This window comes from Numenius arquata, chromosome 8 (genome assembly GCF_964106895.1).
Source record: "Numenius arquata chromosome 8, bNumArq3.hap1.1, whole genome shotgun sequence".
Lineage (NCBI taxonomy): Eukaryota > Metazoa > Chordata > Aves > Charadriiformes > Scolopacidae > Numenius > Numenius arquata.
The window spans coordinates 20,338,672-20,365,029 of NC_133583.1; the positions used below are offsets into that span (position 1 = coordinate 20,338,672).

Sequence of the window (26,358 nt, forward strand, 5' to 3'; positions counted from 1 at the left end):
CTGTGCTGTTTGCTGGCTGGATGCCTGCTCCACACATGGGCAGCTCTGAAAGTGGCCAAGAAGCCTTACATGCCTAAAAAATGTGTGATTTCTAGCTGGGAATGCCTGAAAAGCAGCATTTTGTTAGCCATCGACTCTTGCTTTCAGAAATAAGCAAATATGCTTTTTTTCTAATTAAAAAAATTATATTTTTCAAACAATTTTTTGAGACTTTTTAAGAGGTGAATCTCATTCCTTTTTTGAACTATTTTTTACAGGGTGTTTATTGTACAGCCTTAAACTGTCTAGAAATGTTATTGGATCACTGAACTGATCTCTGGGAGAAAACAATCTATATCTGTGTTGAATACAGCTGTAAAGCTCTATATTATCATATAGTTGTTATTATCTGAGGATACTTCTAGCCCAGATAATCCTCTAGAACCAGAGAGACAAATTATTAAAGGAATTGGTAATAACTCCAATTTATGAAGTGGTGGTAAAAACAAATAGTGAAGGTGTTTGCACATAAGCTGAGTCATAATTGTTTTATTTTCTTTGAAACGGTTCAAGTTCTGCTACAAATCCAGCCCATTTGTTAGTAATAAAAAGGAATATTTAGAAAATTCATGTCTAATGTGTCTGTGGTAAAGATGGTACTTTGCCTTTTGAGCTACTAAATGATCTTATAACCAAAACCATTTCAGAAGAACAAAAGTTGGACCTCTTGGGATATGAATAATGTTGAGGCAAATGAAGGTCGGATATCACCTTAAATCTTTTGAAATATATGGCTTTGATTCCAGCACTTAAAATTTGAAATACTGGTTTCATTATTTATTTTAAAAGTGAATACCTCAGGGGAACAGAGAGTCATAACACTTAAGACACCTGATACCTTCTTTCCTGTTTTAAATCTACAATAGATGACCTTTGAATAAAATAGATAATACAGACTAATGTCTTAAACCTCTAACCATACCAAGTACAATATAGGTCACCAACTAAATGTCCAACTGTATCTTATGAAACTTTAACATCACATTAATCTGGATCTATGAAATGATTCAGGTAAAATTGTCCGTTCATATTTGTTGCCTTAAATTCATTTCTAGAATACTCATTGTATAAATTCTTGTGTATACAAATATGTTGCAGATATAATACAAGTGGATATATGTCAATATTTGTTTCTTAGGTGTTGAATGCCTTTTTTTATCATTTTAACTCTGCATCTTTAAAATAAAGACAAGGTAAAAAAAACTACAGGAAAAAAAGAACAAAACCTAACCAAACCCACAACTCAACCCCTTTCCCCCCCTTCCCTGCACCAGAGTGACATTTCCATTGACAAACATCCCCAAAGCAGCACTCAGTGTATCGTGAGGTCTCAGCCAAGACTCTTTGGTAACACTGAGGCAGAGTCACTTCCGGAAGTGGTTTTGACATCGCACACTAACACTCTTATTATCAGCTCTGCTGTCTTCTTGTTCCTAACGGCTTAGGTCACCAATGACATAAAACATCTGTGAGGGCATCAGTGATCTTGGATCTCCAAGTGAAATGAGTGGGATTATTTTAATTAAAGCATCTATAACTTTCATGACCAAGAAGAGGAGCAGTGTTCTCTGTTTGGTGCCTCCAACTCTTTTCTATCTTCAAGAGTGACTTGAGGTTAAATAGGGAAGTCATTCTCCCCCTCTACTCTGCACTGGTGAGGCCACAACTGGAATACTGCATCCAGTTCTGGGCTCCCCAATTCAAGAGGGATAGGGAACTACTGGAAAGAGTCCAGCGAAGGGCAACAAAGATGATTAAGGGATTGGAGCATCTCCCTTATGAAGAAAGGCTGAGAGAGCTGGGACTCTTTAGCCTGGAGAAGAGAAGGCTGAGGGGAGACCTTATTAATGCCTATAAGTATCTGAAGGGTGGGTTGAAGGAGGAGGGAGCCAGACTTTTCAGTGGTTCCCAGTGACAGGACAAGAGGAAATGGGCACAAACTTGAACATAGGAGGTTCCACTCGAATATGAGAAAGAATTTCTTCACGGTGAGGGTGACAGAGCCCTGGAACAGGCTGCCCAGGGAGGTTGTGGAGTCCCCTTCTTTGGAGATTTTCAAGACCTGCCTGGATGCAGTCCTGAGTAGCATTCTCTAAGCAATCCTGCTTCAGCAGGGGAGTTGGACTAGATGATCTATACAGTCCCTTCCAACTCTAAAAAAATTCAGTGAAATTCAGTGAAATTTCACCTTGATTTTAATTTCAGTCACTTCGTTAAAGGAAGCACCAGGTTTGCATGTTTGAAAATGTAAGAGTGCTATGGGGCAGTGTTTCCAGCTCACATTTCTAGCTAGGTCTTGTCTGAGAGAACAACCTCTTCAGAAGAACGCCCTTGACTCATATAATAGAACAAGGAAACCCGTCACTTGCTGCATTTTCTGTTCATCACCTGATGAGAGATGACAGTAGATGTACCACAGCCACCGAGAGGCTTTACTGCCTGTCTTTTTGACATATTGTGCTAACACATAGGCTGTCAGTTTTGTTTTGTAATGCTATAATTACTTATACTGAAATCCCGGGGAATTATAAGAAGGATGAGATGCATTTCACATTGTAAGCTAAACTTGAAATAATACTAGGTTTATGGAAGATGGAAACAATTGAAGGTGTAGTAGAAGTCTGTACCACTGTTGCAGGGGGGTGGTAGTGGAAGACAAAATGCCTCATGACAACCATTTAATTGAAAAAGAAGTAATTTCTCTCCTTCCATGGTAATGTATTTTCCGAGTATCAGTGTAGTTTGTCTTTCTGTTGTCTTCCCCGACTTGCAAATGTTGTGATTTCATTTCTCTACCAGCTCGAATTGCACAGTTCACTATGGAATTTTCGCTAATGCCACGGCCCTCAGCCTGTACATATTACCTGCCAGAGTGTCCACTTCAGAAAAATGGCATGTTGCTTTACCAGGTCTAGAGTTTCGTTCATTCAATATTCAAACATTTGTAAACTTTGACCTGGGATGAAAGGCCAGATGGAGTTGGGTTTTGAGGTCTCTTTTACTACACAGGATGATCACCAGCAGGATGTTTTCCCTCCCAGGCTCAGTCCCAATGCCGTGACTGCTCTGTTTATCCCACCTTCACCCAAAGCTCTGCCTTCCCTTATATTAACAAAAGCATTATGCTTGATTAAAAAACTACATCCATGATAACTTTAAACAAATTCAATTTATGAGGCTGAGGGGAGACCTTCTCGCTCTCTACAACTCTCAACTCGCTGAAAGAAGGTTGTGGAGAGGCGGGGGTCGGTCTCTTCTCTCAAGTCAGAGGCAATAAGACAAGAGGAAATGGCGTCAAGTTGCGCCAGGCGAGGTTCAGATTGGATATTAGGAAAAATTTTTACACGGAATGGGTTCTAAAGCATTGGAATGGGCTGCCCAGGGAAGTGGTTGAGGCACCATCCCTGGAGGTATTTAAAAGACGGGTTGACATAGTGCTTAGAGACATGGTTTAGTGATGGTGTTTTGTCACAGTTAGGTTGATGGTTGGACTAGATGATCTTGAAGGTCCCTTCAACCTAGACAATTCTATGATTCTGTGATTTTGTTTATCTTAATAGATGTTGTGTAGCAACAGTGTAGCTACACTGCTGTGTAGCAACAGTGTTCTAGGACACTTAAGAGGTAAATTAGAAAGAAATTCAGTGGTGCTGCAGTGAAACATCTCTTACTGGAATTTCTTGTAAAATGAAAAATAGAAAGCAACTTTGATCTGTCTAAGCTACAGTATAAATTTTGACTTTGTTCAGTATCATGCCAAATACTGATGTCATTTTTCTAATTTTGTTAAAGTTTTTGTCTTTATGAAGATCATTCTCTATATTTATAGGAATGTGTAATGATGGACAACATATTTTTCAGCCTAATCCTCGTGGATTTGTGCATCAAACAAAGGGTCTCTTCTTACAGCCTTTGCAAATTGCATTTAAGCTCTCTTTTGTGAACTACATGTACATGCTTTGTCCATTGGCTGTAAAGGAGTAAATCAAATGAAGGAAATAATGGAAAATCTTAACTATCAGGTGGCAAGAGTGCACATATTGAGTAGTGGAAAATACTGCAAGTGGAAAAGCTCTTTTTAGGTGTTGGAATAATTGTATGTTGCTTGAAGCACACGACTAGAACAGTTTAAACAGTTATTAAAGAATGTTGCCAGATCTTATCACTGCAGTCATGCATATAGATCAGTGATCCCCGTGCAGCACTACGAAATGTGTGAATGAGGTACACTTGCTAAAAATAAACCTATTGAGTGCTAGTCCTGAATTGCCATAGAACACTGGATAAATGATACAATTTCAGCAGTACAAAATCATCTCCAAGACTGAGTTAATGAATATGTTTAACTGCAACATTACAAGTGAGTTTGAGACAGTAAAATAGTTGCAGGCCACCTTTGTTTGCCTGAGCGTTCATTGATGTTTTTTAAAAAAAACCAAAAAAACACAAAAAACCCAACAAAAAACCCCCCACAACAGACAAACAAGATCCCATCAAACCAAAAACCCAACATAGGAGCAGTTACAGTAGGATGAAAATAGTGACCTGAGGTGAGGTTAGGGCTGGCTCTGGTACAGTGGATGAACAGGGTGCACAGTGTATGTCCTGAGTCTTATAAGAAGGAACCATGCAATATTTTACAGGTTTTACTTGGCATCAGTAAGTCTGCAATTGATATATCTCTGAGTATCTCCAGCCAGTCTTTAATCATCCTCAGATTAGTTTGTTAAATTTGGAGCCATCACAGTTCTGCTCCTGCATGATTTGCGAGAGAAATATTGATGCGTTCTTGTTGTGTGGGAACACCTGTAGGGGTACAGTTCTTCGAGCAGGCTGGAATAGATTGGAACTGCTGGGACTTATATTTTGGGCTGCTTAAGTGGCTTTACAATGTAAAGAGATGTATCTGTGTTGTTTTTTTTTTTTAAATAATAATTTTTAAAAAAAGTTCTCAAGGCATTTGACAACAGGTGAGCATCCCAGAGCTGCTTGAAAGAGGGGCAAAAGAACCTTTCCTTTCCTTGTCTCCTCCCCTTTTCAAAGAATCCTTTAATACCTAATCAAATTCCTCTTGTACCCTTGTACAGAATCTATTTTCTTTCTCATTAGAAGCTGTTTTGTTGAAGAGTCTGCTGTTGCCATCTCTATGATTCTTCCACATTTTTAGGATATTGAATAAATGGGAACTCGCATCAATTTCTTTATAGTTCAATCTTCAGTTTGACTTGGGAAGATGAAACCTTTCCCTCATCAAAAATAGTCTTTAAAATCAATAAACTACTTTTCTCTCTAGCAAATTCCTTGATCATTAGTATTTTTTATGGTTATTCATATTTTCAGCCAACTGTAGGAAATGAGTGATTGCAGGCATACTGAATTTCTGCTCCAGCAAGGGTTTAAGCTATTTAGGGAAACAAATGAAGCACAAAGGTTTTTATTTAACAATAAATTTTATATGAATCTAATTTTTTTCCCGAGTGACTGGCTTTCTCAGATCAAGCTCCTTTACAGGGAATTTTACAGCAATATGCAGTACCTTTAACAACTATAACTTTTCCAAAACTCTTGGAATAGAAATATTGATTTGATGGAGCCATAAGTAATCCCTGATCAAAGCAACAACGTGTATTAAAACTAGCGTTGATTTCGCTGGGACAGTTTTATAATCCTGGTCTATGGTTTTGTTGTCTTTCCCAGTCTGAAAACGCCGAGTCTTTATAGAGTCAGAGAAATAGTATTGAGAACACTGATCGGACATTTACTTGCATTGCCAGTTTATGGGGAAGATGAACTGCTTTTGCTTAGCCCCAGAATTATGCGTGCAATTCAAAATGATGGAGCTCTAGTTTTCAGCCATTTCCATGTGCTTCCATAATGGGAAACCTGCAGAATAAATGTGGAAGAGGGATGTTGGTAGCCTGGGTAGTGGAACAAGGTGTTTGACTTGGAACTACTGCAAGTACTTCTGTTGGCATAGGATGGAAGAAAGATATTTTGATCACTTGTAGTAATTAGATTCCATGGCACTTCAATCAAGTGGGTTAGCTTTTTCTTGTCCAGATTTCAGTTTCATTTAAGTTAGCCTCGACTCTCAAATAAGTTCTGTCATCCATTTGGTTTCTGACCTGAGCAGGTGAGTGTTGTTCACGGTGAGACTCAGATTCAAAGAATCTCTTTTTGGCTGTTAATAGCCTAATGTACATTCAGTTCGTGTTGTGTTCCAACAATGCTTTGAAAAGTTGAAAAAGAAATTGATATTTAATGTATCTATTCTGAAACTCTTAGAAGGTTGTCACTGCGATGTAACTCTCACAGCTTAGTGCAACAAGCTGACTGGTGGTAAGATGGTGTGTTCAATAAGACTGTATGGTTGGCAAATTGTGTCTTGACAAATACAATGTATACACATTATTATGTCTGTGCATAAAATCATCTCCAGAAAGTTTTAAATTGATTCTGTATTGAAAATCTAGTAATCCCGTAGTTTGATTTGTGAACCGAAGAGATATCTAGATGTTTGTCTTGATGTAATACTTGGAAGAGATACTTGTTTTCATCTCCTCCAAAAGTAACTGAGTAAAACTTTCATATACCCTGACTTGTGTATATTTATTTACTATACATTTTTCCTTTCTGAATATTTGATTCTAAGAAAAAATGAGGTTATCAGTTCTATTTAAGATTTAGAGACCTCAGTGCTACTACAGAAAAATTATAAATCACAAGAGTAATAGCTTTTATATGCATTATTATTTTGATTTTTTTTTTAATTAGACATTTTTTAATGCCTCAATTATATTGGAGGGTGTGTTGGATTTTATTTTTTTTTAAAGACTTACTTTTCAGCTTGCAATTATGGAATGATACATAAGAGATTAGGTTAATTTTATTAATTGTGCAATAAACCCATTTTGATCTAAATGAAACGAGATGCTTTTAAATGGTTGGAATGCTTTTTTTTCTTTGATTTTACACCATTGTATCTAGTCATAATTTATATTTTCAAAATTGAAACTATTTATTCTTTATTTTTATTAGGGCTTGCGTACCGTGGCACAAAGATTGCATCACGCTGTGCGCTATGTTCATGGTAAGCATTATTTCATCTTGTTAAGTTATACACATTATCATTCCAGGGGATATTACGTTATTTTGTCAGTCTGTCATTTGAAATGATCATAAACACACTGACATGACTTTAGTCTTTATCTTTTGTACTGAATTAGTGACAATTTTCCAGTTTTGTACAGCATCCAGTGAAAAACTAGTTTTAAATATCTCTGAAGAATTTGATGATGGCCTCGAAGTTTCGATGGTTATGTTAAAAATTGCAGACAGCACAGGACGGGCACATTTTTGTAGTACAAGTAATGCAGTAGCATCCTAATTCATGACTGGTCCCCAAATGACAAGATGCAAACAGTAACACGAAAGACCCGGCTTGGGGTCTAGCGAATCCCATTTTGCCCAGGCTCCATGTCTTCAGGCTCTTTATCTATGCTAAGTAATTCTCCATGGTTGCCAACTTCTTATAATAACTCAGTTAAAAATATTTCATAAACTTATTTTGTATAGGCAAAATAAGCCCCTGTGCTCTTCCAAAGCACCACACGTTTCTTCTGTTCCCCTTCTCCAAATATGAGCAGATTGCCACTTTTATTATGGATATGACATGAATAAACCAGCTTTTGGAAACAAGCCTTACATTTATCAAATGGTTCCTAACTAGCTGTTAAGTAGAAAACACCTTCTGTATTTCTGGGTTTACTGATACATATTTTTAAATTAATTATTTTGCCTCTTGCTTTTTACTGGACCTAGCTTGAATCCTCATGTGGTTCCATCCCTTGTTTTTCTTTCTTTTTTTCTTTTTTTTTTCTCCCTCGTACCTCTTAAGTTCTCTGTTACTTGCCAAAGGATGTCTGTGCTACTCGGTGATCTTGCCTCTGAGACCAGAAGTTAATAAAGAGCTTTCCCAAGCTGAGGGGATTAGAGATGTCAGAGGAGTGGCCAAGGCTTTAAGGGATACAGTCTTTTAATCTTCTTCCCTAGTTCACTTAAGTTCAGTCAGTCATTGAAAATCTGCCTTATTAAACTGTCAAGGTAATCAATAGACACGTTCAGTTAAGCTGCTGCTTGGGATTTCGGAGAGTCCAGTCACATTTATAAATGTACTGCTGCTTCCTGAATAAAAATATTTAATCCTAGCATATTCATTGGCTTCTTAATAAGCACGTTTCCCTGTAGGAATAGTTTGGATTTTCAGGGTCTTGGACAGTCAACGATAAAGGTTTATGTGCATCTTTGCAGATTGTGACCAAGCACAAGCCCTTGCTCAATTTCATAGTACATTTAATTACTCATCACTTTGGAATAAGAGTTAATGCAAGAACAAAAGCTTAACATCTGTCAGGTCTTTTAATGCCAAAGTTTCTGTATTCCCAGTTTTTGGTTTGTTTTATACACTTTCTCCCACATTCTAGCAACTTTTCCATGTAATGCATGAGTTTTTTCCATAGTGTCCTGTACAATACAGTGCTATTTGGAGCAGTTCTACTATTTTGCTGGTGCTTGCTGGTGCTTAAGGAATCTTAACACTGTGTCTGCCAATTTAATTAATCTGGGAACCCCAGAAAGACAGTTAATGGCTCTATTAATAATTTCTCTTTCTTATATTCTCAGTTTTAAAATATTGGACCAATATTTTGTGCTCTAAGGTATGATAAAAGCATCTTTCATTTTGGAGTCCATCTAGCAGTAAACCCACTGCAAACTTTGGTCTCTAAAGCAGGGGTTCATAATTTTTCTTTACACAATTACTGAACAGGGCCCCAAGCTTGGCATTGCTAAGCTAAAATAATTTTGCAACAAATACTAGAAACCATTGTAATCTCAAGGGCTTATAATTACATTTTACTAACACAAATTATTTTTATGACTTAGGCAAGTCTGACAGTATTATTGTCTAATTTTTTTAAACACATTTTATCAAGGCTAGCACAAAACCACAGATAAAATGAACTATAATTTTTCTGATTTTGATGGGAAAATTCATTTTATGCTGTCCAATCTTTAATGGTTTTGAGGGGGAGAAAATGCTGATTAAAACAGAGTATTGAAAAATCTGCACACAAAATACTTTGTGAAAAGGAATTGCAAATCTAGTGTCAAAAAATCTGTGTAGTCGGATAAAATTGTTTGGTGATTCCTTTTGTTTCCAATTTATATTCACAAGAAAAAAATAGGAAGAAATAGTAATTGGAGATATCAATCAGAGCTATCAACTAGTACAACTAGTTTTAAAAAAGAAAATCAGTTAATCAGTTTACAGTTCAGACTTTCAAAATTACCGCAGTGCAACTTTTGTGTTTGTACTGTATTTGCAAAGAATTATCTCCTCTGTGAAGTACTGGTGCTAATATAAATGAGTTGATTATCAGTTGTGAATCAAGAGTAAGTCATACATCTAGACTTGTAACTACACAGTTAATCTTTTATTATCTAAAATATGTCCAATATAGATGAAGCTGAACTTTTTTTTTTTGTTCAAAATAGTTTTATCAGTTTATGTGCTTGTAATATGGTATCAAAATACCGAGCTTTCTTTGTAAAGCCCCTGGTTTATTTGCAGATACCCATGGTACTCTAAATTGAACCTGGCATTGTTATTCACCCTCTGATGTACGGCTGATCTGATTAATGTGGTTTGGGCATTGCAATTACTTGGAATCTTTTATCTGCTGTAATGTAATTTTTATTAGAATTCTCTTGAAGAATGCAGTTTGTATTTCTGAATAGAGCGGGAATTAAACATTGGAAACTGTTGTTCCTGCCCTTAGTAATACGACGCTTACTTTGTGCCTTCCTTGTATCCCAGAAATGCTTCTTGCGGTGAGGTGGTTTTTTTTTTTTAATTGACCTTTTTAAAAATACCGTGTATAAATAAGAGTTGTATAACTTCTGCAGAGATGGGGCTTTTGATTGCAGGTGTTCATAATTAGATTAATTTACGAAGTAGATCAAGCCAATGAAAGAGGCATGGAAAACTGACTGAGAGCTTATCAAATTAGCTAAGTAGAGCAATTAATCAGACAGACCTTAACTGTTTTGTTTCTTTTTTTAATCATCATCGTGAACAGTGTGCAGTGTTTTTCAGCTTCACTTAAAGAAGGCATTTAGTGTGGAGCTGCATTTGGTGAGACATTTTCCTTGTTGCCTCCTTGTGACGTGTGTCTTGGAGAGTGTCAGTGATGGTAACAAGCAGTACCACAAACACTGTACCATTTTGAGAAATCCACTGACATTCCCAATGCGCAGAGCAGTGTCCTGCTACATGATGACTTGTAAATTAAAAAAAAATAAATAATAAAAGTACAGCATTGTCTGGGAAAATACCTGGGATCTACCTTAAATTTCTGTATCCAGCTAGTGCAGTCCTGCCTACTGGCGTGCTTGCACACTTGTGCTGTGTAGTTACACCAGTATGTCTAAATGACATAAAGTCTCATCACAGATAGTACTGTATACACTCAGTGATAAGTGTAGTTTTTGCATAAGCCAGGAAAAAAGTCATTTTGAGTTTTCATTATTCAAAAGTTTTTCTACACTAGCTCTTAACAATGGACTGATTTAACTCCCACATAATTTTTAAATTATTATTATGGACTCAGAATAGTATCTTTTTGGTGTATTATCCTGTCCAGTAGAAACATTGTGCAGGGTGGACATGGTATTTTATCTAAACAATAACTTGACAGTGAAAGTGTTCAATAGGCAGCTCTTCAGAAACTTCTGTTTGCAACATGATAACAATTAGCCATTGAGGTGTCCTTAAAATGATGCTTTTAATAAGTTCTTTTTATTTCTAAGCAAGTTCATTCAATTTGGGGAGTGTTATGCATGTTGATACAAATTTTCTTCTTTCTTAATGAAGATGATCTTGTATTTTTTAGATGGAATTTTTCTGCCCTTTACTGCAGAAAAAAAGAAGGTTCCAAAAGATTGTACAAAGTGTACTTTTTCCTTGTGTCATCTCACAATAAACCGCACTGGTAGTTGTCAGGTTTGGCCCTGACAAATTGGACCAAAGCCCCATGACATCGAATATGGAGAAGTGATCTCTCTCCAGACATGACCTTCACAGTTACCTTTTCCTTCTCTTCAAGAGGTCAAATTATTTCCTTTCCTGCATTCACGATGAATCCTAGAGCATGTCAGAAAATGAGGAAGGATGAGAGTTAACACTTCTTACTCCAAAGCTGAAAAAAAGACGACTTACCCAAATCTGGCAATGTGTGTTATCTACTTTCAAAATTTAACGAAGTGCTACGGTATGCTGATTTTAAAATGATTTTTATTCTTTTCTTTCTGCTATATAGCTACTTTCTCCCCATGAGATAAAAGCTAATTACAAATAGGTTTGTTTTTTTAAAAAAATGTGAATCCCTTTCCCTTGTGTATTCACCCAGGTCCACTCACTGAAGTCCTGTAGTCTGTGGTGAGTGTGCCTTAGCCCAGTGCCAGAGGACTCTTTGTTGCAGCAGGTGAAGTATTTTCTTGGCTGTTAATACCCAAAGGACAGGGGTGAACAGGTTAATGCAGAAACATGGCTGGCAGATTCATACACGCAAGAGAGAATTATGAATGGTTCCTTCAGCTTCACCACTGAGAATGAGACTTTCCTTAGGATATTTCTAAATACTGAACTGCCTCTTGTGTAGGGCTTAAATATAGATTTCATGTCAGTTTTGAACTGATGATCATTCCTTGCGTCATCAGCCAACTCAAATAGTATAGTTAATTTGTACATGATGGGCCTTCCTTTAAAAAATACACAGTGAACACCCTGGTACATTTACTTGGGGCATTTATATTTGAGAATTTTGTCACAACTTAAAATAGTATCCTTCTCTCTGCTGGAAAACTGTTTTTACCTCTTTATAAGTCCTCACCCACTTTATCTTAAATATCCAGAAATGAAAATCTTAACCAAGGTTATCAGCTTGGATCAAGCTTTTGAAATCCCTTTCTAAAATTTGGAGTGATATTTTCATGCCATTGACATTGAATTTTTGAAAACACAAAATGTCCTGTGTTGAAGAGTTCTTTTGAAAACTATAGAATCCTTGAACAGCTGAAGATAAAGAGGAGGTATTTGGGTAATTATTTCAGGATTTTTATAGATTGATCATCGTGTTTGCCTCCAGAAGATAAAGAATAGCTCTGAAAGATGATGCCTGAGATGTGATTTGATGAGATGCCTGAGCTGCATTTTCTTTTATATCTCTGGGAAGGTAGTCTCTCAGTTATCTGATGAATTTCTGTCATTTATCTTCAGTGATTCAAAAATCAAGGCAAGATACAACTTCAATTTTTCAACCAGTATGGAAAACTGCTAAAAGAAGGCTGTAAATAGGAGTAATTAACACCCACCCCACCCCCTACATTTCTTTTTTGTGCTTGTTTAAATACAGAATTTTGTCGGTCTCTTCTCTCAAGTCACAGGCGATAGGACAAGAGGAAATGGCCTCAAGTTGCGCCAGGCGAGGTTCAGATTGGATATTAGGAAAAATTTTTACACGGAAGGGGTTCTAAAGCATTGGAATGGGCTGCCCAGGGAAGTGGTTGGGGCACCATCCCTGGAAGTATTTGAGAGGTGGGTTGACACAGAGCTTAGAGACATGGTTTAGTGATGGTTTTTTATCAGAGTTAGGTTGATGGTTGGACTAGATGATCTTGAAGGTCCCTTCCAACCTAGACAATTCTATGATTCTATGAATTGTTAGGTCTGAAAGCACTGTGAAAACATTTTAGATAATATGTATGTGCTTTCAAAATGCTTGAATCGGATCAGTTATCAGAATGCTTCTTTTCCTTGGGAAGTCTGGAGGGCTGGACTAAACATGACCTTGAAGTACTTTAGTAGTACCATGAATCCAAGCACTTTTTTGTGGTTTTAATTGGTCTCTCCAAACAAGTGTAAGACACCTGGATGTGACTGATAGATGAATCAATACAGAGGAAGGAATGATGGATGGCTTATAAAGCTAAACATTGCCCCTGAATAGCTTGTACCTGTACAGAAACCTGAAGTACAGAATTTGAGGAGGATATTTTACTTTGTATAGACTTGAATTAGTTGATTCTTTTATCATTCTGTCAAACATAAGCTGAATGTGTATACTGTATTTCACTGGTAAAATAGAGGGTTTATAGCAAAATGTATATTTCTTGTGCTGTTGGTGCCAAGGTCTAAAACCACTAAGAAGACATGATCTTAGGTCATAAACCGCAAATATTACTGTGGATAATTGGAAGCACTGGTTCTGAATTCACAGGCTTGGAAGTTTGCAGTTTATTGCACTGCTTTCTGAAAAATAAGTGACATTTCTAAAGTGTGAGGATACAGCACCTTCCACCTCTGTCAGACTGTACACATCGGGGATCCAGAGAGCATAGATTAAGTATCTGGTAGAAGATGTCACTGAGAATTTAAAATGCAAGATCAAAAATATCTGTCTAATAATGTATTCATTATCATTTTAGATATTAAATTAGGTATTAGGAAGAAATTCTTTGCTGTGAGGATGGTGAGATCCTGGCCCAGGTTGCCCAGAGAAGCTGTGGCTGCCCCATCCCTGGAGGGGTTCAAGGCCAGGCTGGATGGGGCTTTGAGCAACCTGGTCTAGTGGGAGGTGTCCCTGCCCAGGGCAGGGGGCTGGAATGAGGTGATCTTTAAGGTCATAGAATGGTTCGGGTTGAAAGGGATCTTAAAGACCACTGAGTCCCTTCCAACCTAAAGAGTTCTGTGATTATATGATTCTGCTACTGGTAACATCAGCGTGCACTTAAAGCTAGTCCAAGACAATACCAGAACTCCGAGTTGTGTCCCAGCAGGAGCAGATCAGAGGCAGAATTAGTTTCCAGCTGGGTTTTGGTGGGGGCCATAAGAAATGGCTCTGTACTGGCTGAACCTGAGCTGTGTTGGTGGGGCTGGTTTGTGCTGGCAGGAACAACTCGGAGGTGGGAGCCTGGCTCTGTCAACTCTTCTCTGTGTGAGGACCTTGGCTGTCCCCCTCCCTGCTGCTTCACCTCTGATGAAAACACCAATGTCATGTGGGTATTGTAGGCTGTCTCTTAGCTGTGAACTGACCTGTGTGCACGTGATTTCTTTGGAGAACAGGTAGCTCTTTTCCACATGGTTAAGTGCTCTGAAACTATTAGATTTCTCAAAGTCTTTCCCCCACGGACCTCTGAAGTAGCTCACTGACTGCTATTCCATAGGGCACTCGTGCTTTCTCTTTGATGCAGAGTGAACCTGGTCATAAATTTGAATCTACTTGCCTTTTTAACTTTTTTTCCCCAATGATGTAATAAAATGTTTAAAATATCACCTTGAAAAAAAGATGTGAGAGCCATAGGAATAGGGAGAGAAATCATATTCTACTATAATAACTATATGCTATTCTTTTCATTTCATTGACTCTGTCTATATTCACGGGCAGCAATGTTTTTCTATCATTGTAAGTGGTAAAGCTGGAAAAGAGGTGATACGTTAATGGTAGTCAGGAGTTATAGTCCTTCTCAGTCTCATTTCCTATAGGCCATATCCCATTATTTGCAATTTTGTTTAATACTTACAATATTGTAAGTTTGGGATAACTATTTATTATCCAATGGTTAAGTATTCCTAAACTTCCTTTCACAATAGCTTGTGTGCCACATAAGATGTGTTTTGTCCAGGATCCTTAATCAAGGTCATTGTTATTTTTGGTTTGGTAGTTGGGGTTTTTTCTCCTCTATGAAGTATATTGTTTTTTTCGAGAACCTTGATGTCACAGATGAAAAGCTGTATTCAGTAAAAAGAAAGCAGAATAAAATCCCTTTCTTAATGGTTTGAGGTTTATGGCATGGCTACCTTTTTTTTTTTTTTAAACTTACTGTTTTCTATCAAGTAAGAATATTTTTACATTTGCTTAAACACTGCATCAATATTTCCAGCAAAATACTTCTTTTCCTCAAATTTCCTTTTTAATAAAATACAGCCTCTTTGAACTCCACAGACCTCACCATCTGTTACTCAATTTTCACTCCATAAAATTTTGCTGACATCTGTTTAATCAAAAATATTTTTATAGTCATGGAGAAATTTAGTTCCAACTTGGTATTATACTGTTCCTATACGCCAAATAGAAAATATGAAAATAATGAACAGGAACTTATGGGAGAGGAGAGGAAAACATTAAAATCAAGTCTGTTACCGCTTAGGGCACTACTTGAGCCTGGAAGCGCTGGTCCTGTCCTGCCAGCTGTGGAGCTCCGTGTTCCCAGAGCTTGCTGCTGTGCAGAGCCTTCCTGGGACAACGAGGGGGCACTTTTCCTCAGCTTGGCCAAAGCTGGCTGTCCCCCCTGTGGCTGGGGTTCTGGAGCAGCTGCTGGGCTTGGGTTTGAAAAGCCACAAGTGCGTTTATCAGGTTTTAAAAAGTCTTTCTTCGTTCCTTGCCCTGCTTTCCCCATCTTTGTACTTTCGTTCTTTATTCCCTTTCTCTGGGTGAGGTAACTCACCCCTGTGAGCTTCTTTCTGCAGTTGAAACTCCGCTCTCCAGCCCAGTCAGGACACCTGTAAGACATTAATGGAGTTATAAAAGTAGGGGAGACAGATGCTCTCATTTGATTCATCTCCCTTTGGTTTTCCCGTGCCCTCCAGGGTGATATGCTCTCTGGTTTCATTGTTTTTCTGTCGAATACACGTCATGTTGAAGTTTGTGGGTGCTATAATAGTCACTATAATAGACGTAGTGATAATTATTAGTAAGACTTTATTTTTAGTCTGTTTTTTTTTTTTTTTTTAAACAGGAAATGAGGCATATGCAATTTCTGTCTGTCAATCTGTTTGTTTGGTTATCTGTCAAGCTTGATTAGGAAATTTGCATCAGTATTGTGATCTGACAGACCCTTCCCATCTCCCATATGGCATCAAAAAGTTAACATAATTTTTAAGCAATAATTTACAAAATTTGATAACCAGATAGCTATCTATTTTTTCATGGTGCCTCTTGGTTATCATAAATTTTTATCAGTTAAATTGATTTGTTAAGACATGATATGTTGTACCACATAGTCTTGATTTTGGAGAAGTATCAAAGTGGTTTGGCTTTTCTGTTGTTTATCTTCTCTGTTGCTGCTGGTGTTAGTGTATAGGTGAAATTTCTCTTCCAGAATGATTTAGCTGTTTACTGCAGATGCATATTGTTTTGCACACTGAATTGATATTTACAACTGAGTAATAAATTTAGAATATTGCTTTTTAATTGAATCTTCAGCAGAATATGCTGATTATCTTGAATTTAATGATGAAGAGCAATGTTTTTTAAATTTTTCATACAAATCCCATTATCTGCACATTTAGTATTTACATATGTATTATTAAACTGCAATTGTTATATTGTATTTTAGGATAATATTTTGTTCTCTTTCCTGAAGAAGAAATTCAGGCTTTTTTTTTTTAAAGATTAGGTAGACAAAATCAATTGAAATGAAAGATGAGTATAATTCTGTAATGCTTAGAGCCCTTCCCTAATTCTTTATCGTCAAAGACAGTATCTATCTACCTTCAAGTTTTCTTTTTTCAGAGAGATTTATTAAGGTATGCTTAAAAGAAAAATGTTGGGAAGCCTTCTTTGGTTTGTTTAAAATCTTTAATTTCTTTGGAAGGAATACTTTTCAGCTGGTCTTTCAAAAATCCTTGAAAGCAAAGTAAAAGAAAAGCTGAAATGACTATGTTTATTTCTTTGGGGTTTTCTAATGGTAGATTACAAGGAGGAAGTTTGTTTTCTGGACATTTTGCAGATTGTTTATGGAACGATCATGCTGTATAAGGTTAAACTCAAATTATAACCAGAAAAGTTTTTGGCTAGATGTTGAAAACTGAATATGCTATTTGTTTCGTGGCAGACAAAATTAGATTGCCATCATATTTGCTTATAATGAGATCAGTAAACTAAAGAAAAACAGCATGTCTTTTAGCATGAACATTGTGTACTTTCTCTAAAGAAAATACAAACTGAAAAAATTGCAATTGATTTCTTTTACTTGCATTGATGTGAAGGTTTGGTACAATTGAAAATGCTAACACTGCAACGAAACAAAGCTTTTTAACCTTGGTGGGTCAGAAGGAATAGCTGAGTGTTGTATCACCTGTCAATCTCATCCAGGCAGTGCTAGAAGTCATAGAGAAAAATTCTTGTAGCTTTTTCTTGCTTGACTCTTGCTGATATTTACAACAAACAAATTAAACTGAAACATGACAGGAAAAACCTACTGGGCATAAGGCATAAACTCAGACTTCCATTTGGTAAAGAACCAGGAGAATAACGTTTCACGATGTCTTACTCTTCTCCCCAGCATAGGCAGTTGGAAGGATCCCGCAATGTTTCTCTGATGAGAAGGTGGCTCAGAGCAGGAGTGAGTCTCCCAAGGTGCAGGTGATCCTTGCTGGGCAGACAGCTGCTGTTGCCAGAGCCACAGAGGGAGAGCTGGGAGTGTTGCTGCATTGCAGGTGGAGCTGCTCCGATGGGGAAGTCTGCTCTAGTCCAACTCTGATTTCACCCTCATTCTTCCCTTAGTCAGTTCTACTCCAGTTCTTATTCTGCTCTAATTCTGGTTCTTGGTCTACCCGCAGCTCTTGTTCTGTTCTGTTTAAGATTACAAGAGATCTTGGAGATAGATAACTAGTAACCTTATTATCTTATACCTGGTGCAGCAGAAAACTGAATAAGAATCATAAAGAAAAAGCAGCAGGTTTGGGGGGGGTTGTTTTGTGTGGGTTTTTTGGTTTGGTTTGGTTTTGGTTTTTTTTGCAAGAAGCTGTCCTGTAGAAACCTGTAGAGGGTCAAGTACTGCAGCAATCCATAGCTAGGATAAGACAAGGTGTATGGTATAGAGGATCTTTTGATCTGGCTTGAGATAGTAATTCACGGAACATTACCAACTCTTGCCTTACAGATGAAACATTACCAAAATCGAGCAATTGCTAGCTGAGAAGAGTAAGCAGATATGGGCAAACCAGAGTGTTTCAATAATAAACACTGATTTATTTTAGAATAGTTTGAGGGAGATCATAGAATCATAGAATGGTTATTGTTGGAAGGGACCTTAAAGTTCATGTAGTTCCAACCCCCTGCCATGGGCAGGGACACCTCCCACCAGACCAGGTTGCTCCAAGCCCCGTCCAACCTGGCCTTGAACACCTCCAGGGATGGGGCAGCCACAGCTTTTCTGGGCAACCTGGGCCAGGGTCTCACCACCCTCACAGCAAAGAATTTCTTCCTAATATCTAACCTAAATCTCCCCTCTTTCAGTTTAAAACCATTCCCCCTTGTCCTATCACTCCGCTCTCTGATAAAGAGTCTCTTCCCATCTCTCCCGTAGGCCTCCTTTAGGTACTGGAGGGCTGCTATGAGGTCTCCCCGGAGCCTTCTCTTCTCCAGGCTGAATGACCCCAACTCTCTCAGCCTGTCTTCATAGGGGAGGTGATCCAGCCCTCTGATCATTTTCGTGGCCTCCGCTGGACCCGTTCCAACAGGTCCATGTCCTTCCTGTGTTGAGGACTCCAAAGCTGGACGCAGTACTCCAGGTGGGGTCTCACGAGAGCAGAGTAGAGGGGTAGAATCACCTCCCTCGACCTGCTGGCCACGGTTCTTTTGATGCAGCCCAGGATTCGGTTGGCTTTCTGGGCTGCCAGTGCATGTTGTGGGATTGAGCTTCTCATTCATGAGCACCCCCAAGTCCTTCTCCTCAGGGCTGCTCTCCAGCCATTCTCTGCCCAACCTGCATTTGGGCCTGGGATTGCCATGTCCCAGGTGCAGGACCTTGCACTTGTCTTGGTTGAATTTCATGAGGTTTGCACGGGCTCACCTCTCAAGCCTGTCCAGGTCCCTCCGGATGGCATCCCTTCCCTCCAGCATGTCGACCGTGCCACACAGCTTGGTGTCGTCAGCAAACTTGCTGAGGGTGCACTCGGTCCCACTGTCCATGTCTCCAGCAAAGAGATGGTAAACAAGCAGAAAAAACGTTGTCATCCAGTGATCTTGACTGTAAAAACTTTAAGAAGATAAATTCCTATTTCCTTAAGAATACAGGCTATCAGAATGAAAGGTTAAGTTATATCATGAATTAAAAACTAATTAGAAATTAGAAATCAACTGGAGGACTTAAATGGCCTATTATTAATGCTGGAAAAGTGCTTCTAAGATGCTCCAGGGATCGAGACTTTAATGATGACTTGTTAGTGAATTGCTGAAGTTAAGAAAAAACTTTAAATTTCAATGGGAGTATCTTCCTGGCACTACAGAAATTTCCCTTAAACAGTACATTTTCAAGGTTTTAGTTTTCAGGTGTTCAAAACGGATGCTTTAGTAATTGTTTTCCTAATTTAACTCGTTATTCCTGCTTTTAATCTTGGCCAGTTTTTAAATATCCCCTCTGCGTTTTGTGTTTGTGTAAGCCATTTGTTTATTAAAGTGAATTTTCTATTACCTTTTCTTAATTAACAACCTGTTTTCAGATTTGGTGAGTTTTGGGTTAAAAAACGTGTAATGGTCTGCTTCCCATGGGGATCCAGTCAGTGAAGGAGTACATTCAGTGCCATACAGGGATGCAAAGAAGTAAACTGCTGTGAGAAGAGTGCTTTAGTGTGTGTTACTGTCACTACATATTTTTATTTTTATTTTTTATTATTGCTTTGCCATGGCATAAATGATCTTATTCTGGTCTTTGGTAGTGGTTTGAGTTTCATGAGGCGGAGGTAAATGCCGTTTCACTACGAACGTTTTGAGCGTGCACTGCACAGATGTTTCTTCAGTACTTCTGTGCCCAAAGGCGGCAGTTTGTGGCTTTCTTCAGTGGGCTTTTTGAACTGCTTTCTTTGAAGAAACTAATGGTAACACGCTGTCAAAATTGTTAACTAACAGAAATGCACTTTCTTTCCCCACCCAAAGTTTCAAACCAAAAGAAGTCTCTTAGTTTCCATGCTCCATGGCTCTGTCAAGTCCTAGAAGCAAGTGTCTGAGTAGGAGAAGGAGCTGTGTGTCTGGTGGTTTCTGCTTTGTCTCCCCATTTCCTGGAGGAGCTCCTCGACAGGAGCTTTTCAAAAAGCTTCCAAGCTTTTAGCCTGTAGCCATATGTCACATTTTGTGCATTGTTTGTTTTTTTTTAAGGCCATTTTTCAAATGAAACTCATCTTTACAATCCAGTTTTTTCTATTACAATTGCTTTCCTGATTTCCACCACTCCTCCAGGGCGCTGCCGTAGTCTCTCTTCATAGGCAGGTGAGGAGAAAAAAAACCCAACAAAACCCTAACACATTAAATCCAAAAGTAACCTCTTTACTCTTGTGACCGCTCCTACACAGTTCAGCTGTGAATGCTGGTGGTTGAGGGATTCACAGTTAAGTTTACACCCACCTGCAGTTGATGTTTCTGCATTTTTTTTTCCCTACCAATTCTCTGTTTGTTTATTGTTAGAGGTATATGCTCAAGTGTTAGTGGGGTGAACTAGATAGGGTGGCTCAACCATATGTTAATGCAATCTCCTTGTGAAATAAATCAGGCATAACTCTCTCTTGTGATAGACTGTAACTTTGAGCATTAAGGGATTTGGAGAATAAAATGGCTTATCTGCACAAAGGAAATGTCTTGGAAGTAGAATTTAGCAATGACTTTAATTTTCAGGGAGAAAATTTCACCTAAAAGTGGCACACGGAATCTATATGGTGTTTCCTTTGTTGGTCTGGTGGTGTTTGAAGAATCACATGAGAAAATAGTTAGTAAAAAGTGGAGAGGGAATAAGGAAGATAAATACAGAGAAGAAATGAAAGAAAATGCCTATTTTGGCCTTACGTTGGTCTATTTATAAAATACAGATGTTTACAGAATGTTCTCCATTTTCTGTTTAATTTTCCACTCCAACTTTGGCCACATCTTTTTGTCAGATTTGACACAAATCAATGAATAGTTTTAAATACAAATATTATTTTTCAGAGGAGTTAACTTTTATTGAAAAATATTTCCAATTTGTATGTTTCATGGCCGATTTTAAAACTTTGTGTTAAAAGTGAAGATAAAAATATATGCAAAAATATTGTGTCCTTTTTCTTTGTAAAGTTAATAGAAGATAGAGTTAATGGAAGGTGTTCACTTTACACTTAGATATGGAAGAGAATGGGAACAGTTTTATTTTTTTCTATAAGTAGTAACTTCATGGGATTATAATGTCATATTTCTTGATAATACATAAGTGCTTTTACTCCTACATGTACTTTCACAAAATGTAAATTTAGTGAGTCACATTCAAAGTACAAAGGCACTGGGAGTTTGAAAGATTATTTTGCTTTATGCAGCAGAAACCATTATTTGGTATCAAGTCCTAAAACTTTTAAATCATCAAAGTTACAAAAAAGTATTGCAGTAATTATAGTAAATACTGTGAATAAGCCACTCAATTGGTATCTAAATTTAGTTTATGTAGAGAATTAATAGACACTTTTGTTTTACATTTATAGAATAATTTTAATTAGAAGCAGTTAAATAAAATTACCTTCCTCCAAAATAAATTGCTGCTTTCTAATTAGTTTTTTCTTAAAAATCTACATATACTCCATTTGTATGTGAAAGCTCACTGTAATTAACGTTTGACTTGTTTATATTCTATAGGAAGAGATAGAAATCAGTTCAAGGAACCCTTCCATGTAGATGGATTTTACCAGATTGCAGATTTACCAGATTTCTCTTATTTGCAGCATTTTTTTTCTCCAAAGCGTTTGGTACTGCCACTGCCGGGATACAGAATTAAGTGAACCACTCATTAAATTCTGTTTCTGAATCTCTGAATCTATAATAATGTTTATGGTGATGATATTGTCTGGGTGTTTTAAGTATCTAACAGTTCAAGGAAATACCTGACGAAAAAATCCTCATATAAATGTATACACAGGAAAGGTTTCTGCTGAAATTTTTAAAGCACAATTATAACAGTGACTATCTTAATGCCCCACTTTGTTTGTTCTTTTTTCACTAACATGCAGCGTTGTTTTGGCAGAAATACTTGGCGGAAAAGCTGGTCTAAAGGCAAAGTAGTTCCTCTAAAGTTTCTTTCTTTAAGCCTTATGACTCAGCCATAGATGCTTAACAAAAAGTCAGTATTTTGTTCTGGAAAAAAATCCATGCATATGAACAATGAACATAAAATAGTATGTGGGATACTTGGAATTCAGTTTCATGATCTGAACGTTTTGGAAAAAAATGAATTGATTATCCAAGAGGCGGTGGATAGAAGGAGACAGCTTCCTGCTGCCAATAGTAACTATAGAAAGAAAAGGTCTTTGCCAGTCAAAAATGAAATTAAGCTGGCCCAAATGTATTGGCCACCACTCTTAGGAGTGTAAGAAAATGTGTTTTGTCACTTCCATCTTGAATTGCATTTCCATCTCCCTGAATGGGGACTGGCAAATGAGCTTGTCTATAGCAGGCTGTGATAGGAGCAACAGTATTTCATGGATGTTTCTACTTGTGTTTTTAAGCATTTGGGATATTGAGAGAACAAGACTAGGTTTTCACAGGAAGAAGTTTGTTTTTCTAATGGAATTGTCACTGCTGTCTCCCCTTCTCACTCTTCAGGAAACAGACAAACTCAAGTATATGTTCTTTTGAAAATATTCTATGCAAGTGCCTGCAGGTGCCAGTAGTATTAAGTTCCAAGTGCTGGTAGCTCTGATACGGAAAATGCATATTGCAAGTGTGATTGCAAATATAATTAAATTGAATCTAAAATGACATTTAAAAAATAATGAGTATGGTTTATGTCTTTTTGTTTCTTTTTTCTTTCTTTTCTCTTTTCTTTTTTGTGATTCTTTACTATCCAAACCAAGAAAGAAAAGAAGAAACAAAAGGAAGAAGAAAAAAGTTTGCAGCTTTTTTTATTTTGTAGTAAGGAATTTCTAATTTTCTTAAAATGAAGCTGAGGTTTTTCGTCTGTTCCCCCTTGCATTCTCATAGCAGGTTACAGTACCTTTGTCTTCTTGGATCCTATCCATATGATGTTTCTAAAATTAAGATCAGTAAATTCTCAACTGTCAAGTACTGTTTAGTTTATAACAGCTTTGAAAGTGTGGACCTGAGTCCACTTTATTTTTTTAAGGTAGCGTAACCTGCTTCACCTAGAAGGAGAATATATATAATAATGGTAGGTTAACATAATGGAGGTAACTCAGATACATATATTAACAGACATCCCTACTTGCTGTGTGATGTAATTTACTGTTAAGTACAACATGACTTGAACTTCAACTGCTGAGTGGAAATAAAAAATATTTTGACCCTGGAAATTATCTCTTCTATTTATGTGCTGCAACCAATATAAAGGAATTTTGAGTTGTCAAAGCTGCTGATGTCTTCTGGTATAATCATCATCTAGCTATAAATTAAAGAATTTACTGACAAGCTGAAAACGTGACATTTAATTAGTTACAGTATTTAGGCTACAGGTTAAACAGCTATTTTATTAAAGTTTGGGTTTGAAATTGATAAGTAAAATAAATAAAATCCAGGTATGTTAGTTGGCAGTAAATCTATTAAAGTAACTTTGTCAGTAGACAGGCGTATATTTGAGTGGTATGAACAATGCAGATATTTGTCCAGTGTAGTGATGGCTAGGAATGGGCAAAAATTGGCTATTTGCATCATGTCCTAATTAACATTGCTTTTTCCATGACAAGCTGTTACTCAAGAAGGTACAAGTGTGGATGATATTGCTACAGAAATACCCGTGTGGCAGCATGCTGTGATTTCTTTCTACTATGTCATTGCCAGGTGAAATACTTGTCCGCCTTCCTGTCAGAACAGCAAATTTCAAAGTCTAGGAAAAGCAGCTGAATCTGATGGATATTTTAATGGTTTGTACTATAATCTCCATAAAAGGTCAAGAATGGAAAAAGTGGTGGTGGTGTACCACAGTATGGATTATTCTCATTTTTTAAGAAAAGAAAGTTGTTATGAATTTGTATTTGCCTCCTGCTCTGATGATGGATCACTGCATAAAAGATGATAAAGGCTACTTACAAGAACTATAAACATCACTTCCTAATATCCTCTTATATTGTTTTTCCCACTCTCAGGAATGGCTTGTGCCAAGCTGCATAAAAGAAAAGTAGTTCCATATATCTAACTCCTGTATAAAGTCCATGAAAAAGAAGCTTTATTACTGTGAATATAAATTGAAATGTCTTTCTAGTGTGGTTGTGGATGTCCTTTGTGCCATGTATTTCATGTACCTGAGTGCATTTTCATATTGTAGTGAAAATTACTATATTTCAGATTATTACAAAATTTAATTCCTATTTCAGTTGACAGCAATATTTTTTCACCTTCTAGTAGCTGAAAAGTCTGTCGCACAGGATTTTTTCCCCTGCTTTTTTGTTAATAGAACATCTTCCACGGAAACTTAGATTTACTTTCATATCTTCCAGGATTAGGACCAAAGAATAGAATTTTAAATTGATGACTTCTATTCTTGTTACTTTTCTTCTTGTCAAATTAAATTTGTGCTATGTATGAAATAGTAAGTAAAATTGAAAATTTCTAGATACGTTTTATTCCATAGTACTTTCTGTTGCATTTGGTACCTGTTACATAATGGGAAATTAAGCAGACTTTCTATATGCACTTTCAAAGTGTGAAGATTAACTGCTGAGAAAATGATGGTTAAACATCTAGGCAAATGAAAATTTCAGCAGCTTTTATGTACTGTAATTTAGTGCCAACCTAATTACCTCTATTTTGATAACATTTAAAATAACCACTGTAACATAGGGGAAAGCAGCCCAGTTAATAAGACGTTTTTTGTTTTCATTACTTAAATTTTCCTTTTGTATCTTTTGATAGAATTTCATCAAGCTTTATGTGAAGTCATCTTATGTTGGTGTATACTGGGCTGGTAACTCAGGTTAGCTTTAACTTCCAACACCCACCTTCAGTTCTTAATGGTATTCAGTTTTCACTTAATCATAAATAATAGAATCTCCTAGGTTGGAATGGACCTTGAAGATCATCAAGTCCAACCATCAACCTAACACTGCCAAAACCACCACTAAACCATGTCCCTCAGCACCGCATCTGCTCATCTTTTAAATACCTCCAGGGATGGTGATTCAACCACTTCCCTGAGCAGCCTGTTCCAATGTTTGATAACCCTTTTGGTGTAGAAATTTTGCCTAATATCCAATCTAAACCTCCCCTGGTGCAACTTGAGGCCGTTTCCTTTAGTCCCCATCACTTGTTACTTGGGAGAAAAGACCGACCCCCAGCTCTCTAACACCCTCTTTCAGGTAGTTGTAGAGAATGATAAGGTCTCTCCTCAATGAAACCAAATCTGCATATCAAGCATCCTTTTTGGATCAAATGAAAATAATTCAGGCTTTTCTCATTTCTTGATATGAAACAATTACCTAAACTTAATCATGTTGCTGCTAGAACGTGATCATCGGTAGCTATCACAATAGTGCAGCCCAAACAGCTCAAAGTTACCATGAATTGAAGGTATTTTTCAAAGAAGGAAATATGTATACATCACCATTCCTCTCTTTAACAATTGAGCATGGAATGTCTTCAATTTTAGGACTTTTTTTTAGTGGCCAACAATGAGTGAATTGACTTCAGAGTTGCCATAAAGTGGAAAGAGAAGTCATAAGTCTTTGCTGTGAAGTTGCTTAGTTGTCACAGTGAAGGTCACAACTGTTTTGCCTTCCTTCCAACCGAACAGAGTGCAGAGTTTGTGGCTGGGCTCTTTCCTGACACTTTCCAGGCCCTGCCATCCCACTGGTTTGACCTGGCACAGAAAGCTGCAGAAACAGAGTGCTGAAGTAGTTCTTGTGGCTGCAGAAGTTTCTCCTGATGGTTCAGTTTAAGGACTCCACTCAGTTCTCCATTAATAATCTCTTTCGTAATCAGCTCGTTGTGTGCCAAGTGAACTTGACTCTATTTGGAAACATTTCTGGGAAAATTCCAGCCACTCACCAAATCATTGTAATCAACTGTGTGATAGTTGCAATTAGAAATCAGAGACTTCTGAAGGAATTAGAGGAAATCTGTTATGAGGGGGCAGTCTTTGCTATGAGGAGTGCTCATTCTGAATCTCATCTTTTATCATTTTGTTTAAGACCAGTCTAGAATTTTTTTACTGTTTTCATCACTCTGCCACATGTAGTAGTTTCTGAATGAGGGTCCTCTTGAACTAAAGGCTCCCCTAATCTATTTCATAGTCAAGGTC

At 37.4% G+C, this 26,358-nt stretch overlaps 1 protein-coding gene across 1 annotated transcript in view; it reads left to right on the top strand.

Annotated features, from left to right (window-relative positions):
- Positions 1-26,358, top strand: part of ATP2B2 (ATPase plasma membrane Ca2+ transporting 2) — a 425,551-nt gene that overhangs the window by 104,523 nt on the left and 294,670 nt on the right. The window contains exon 2 of the mRNA XM_074152043.1: positions 7,078-7,129. The gene's annotated coding sequence lies outside the window, so the exon portion shown is untranslated. The remainder of the gene's footprint in view (positions 1-7,077; positions 7,130-26,358) is intronic.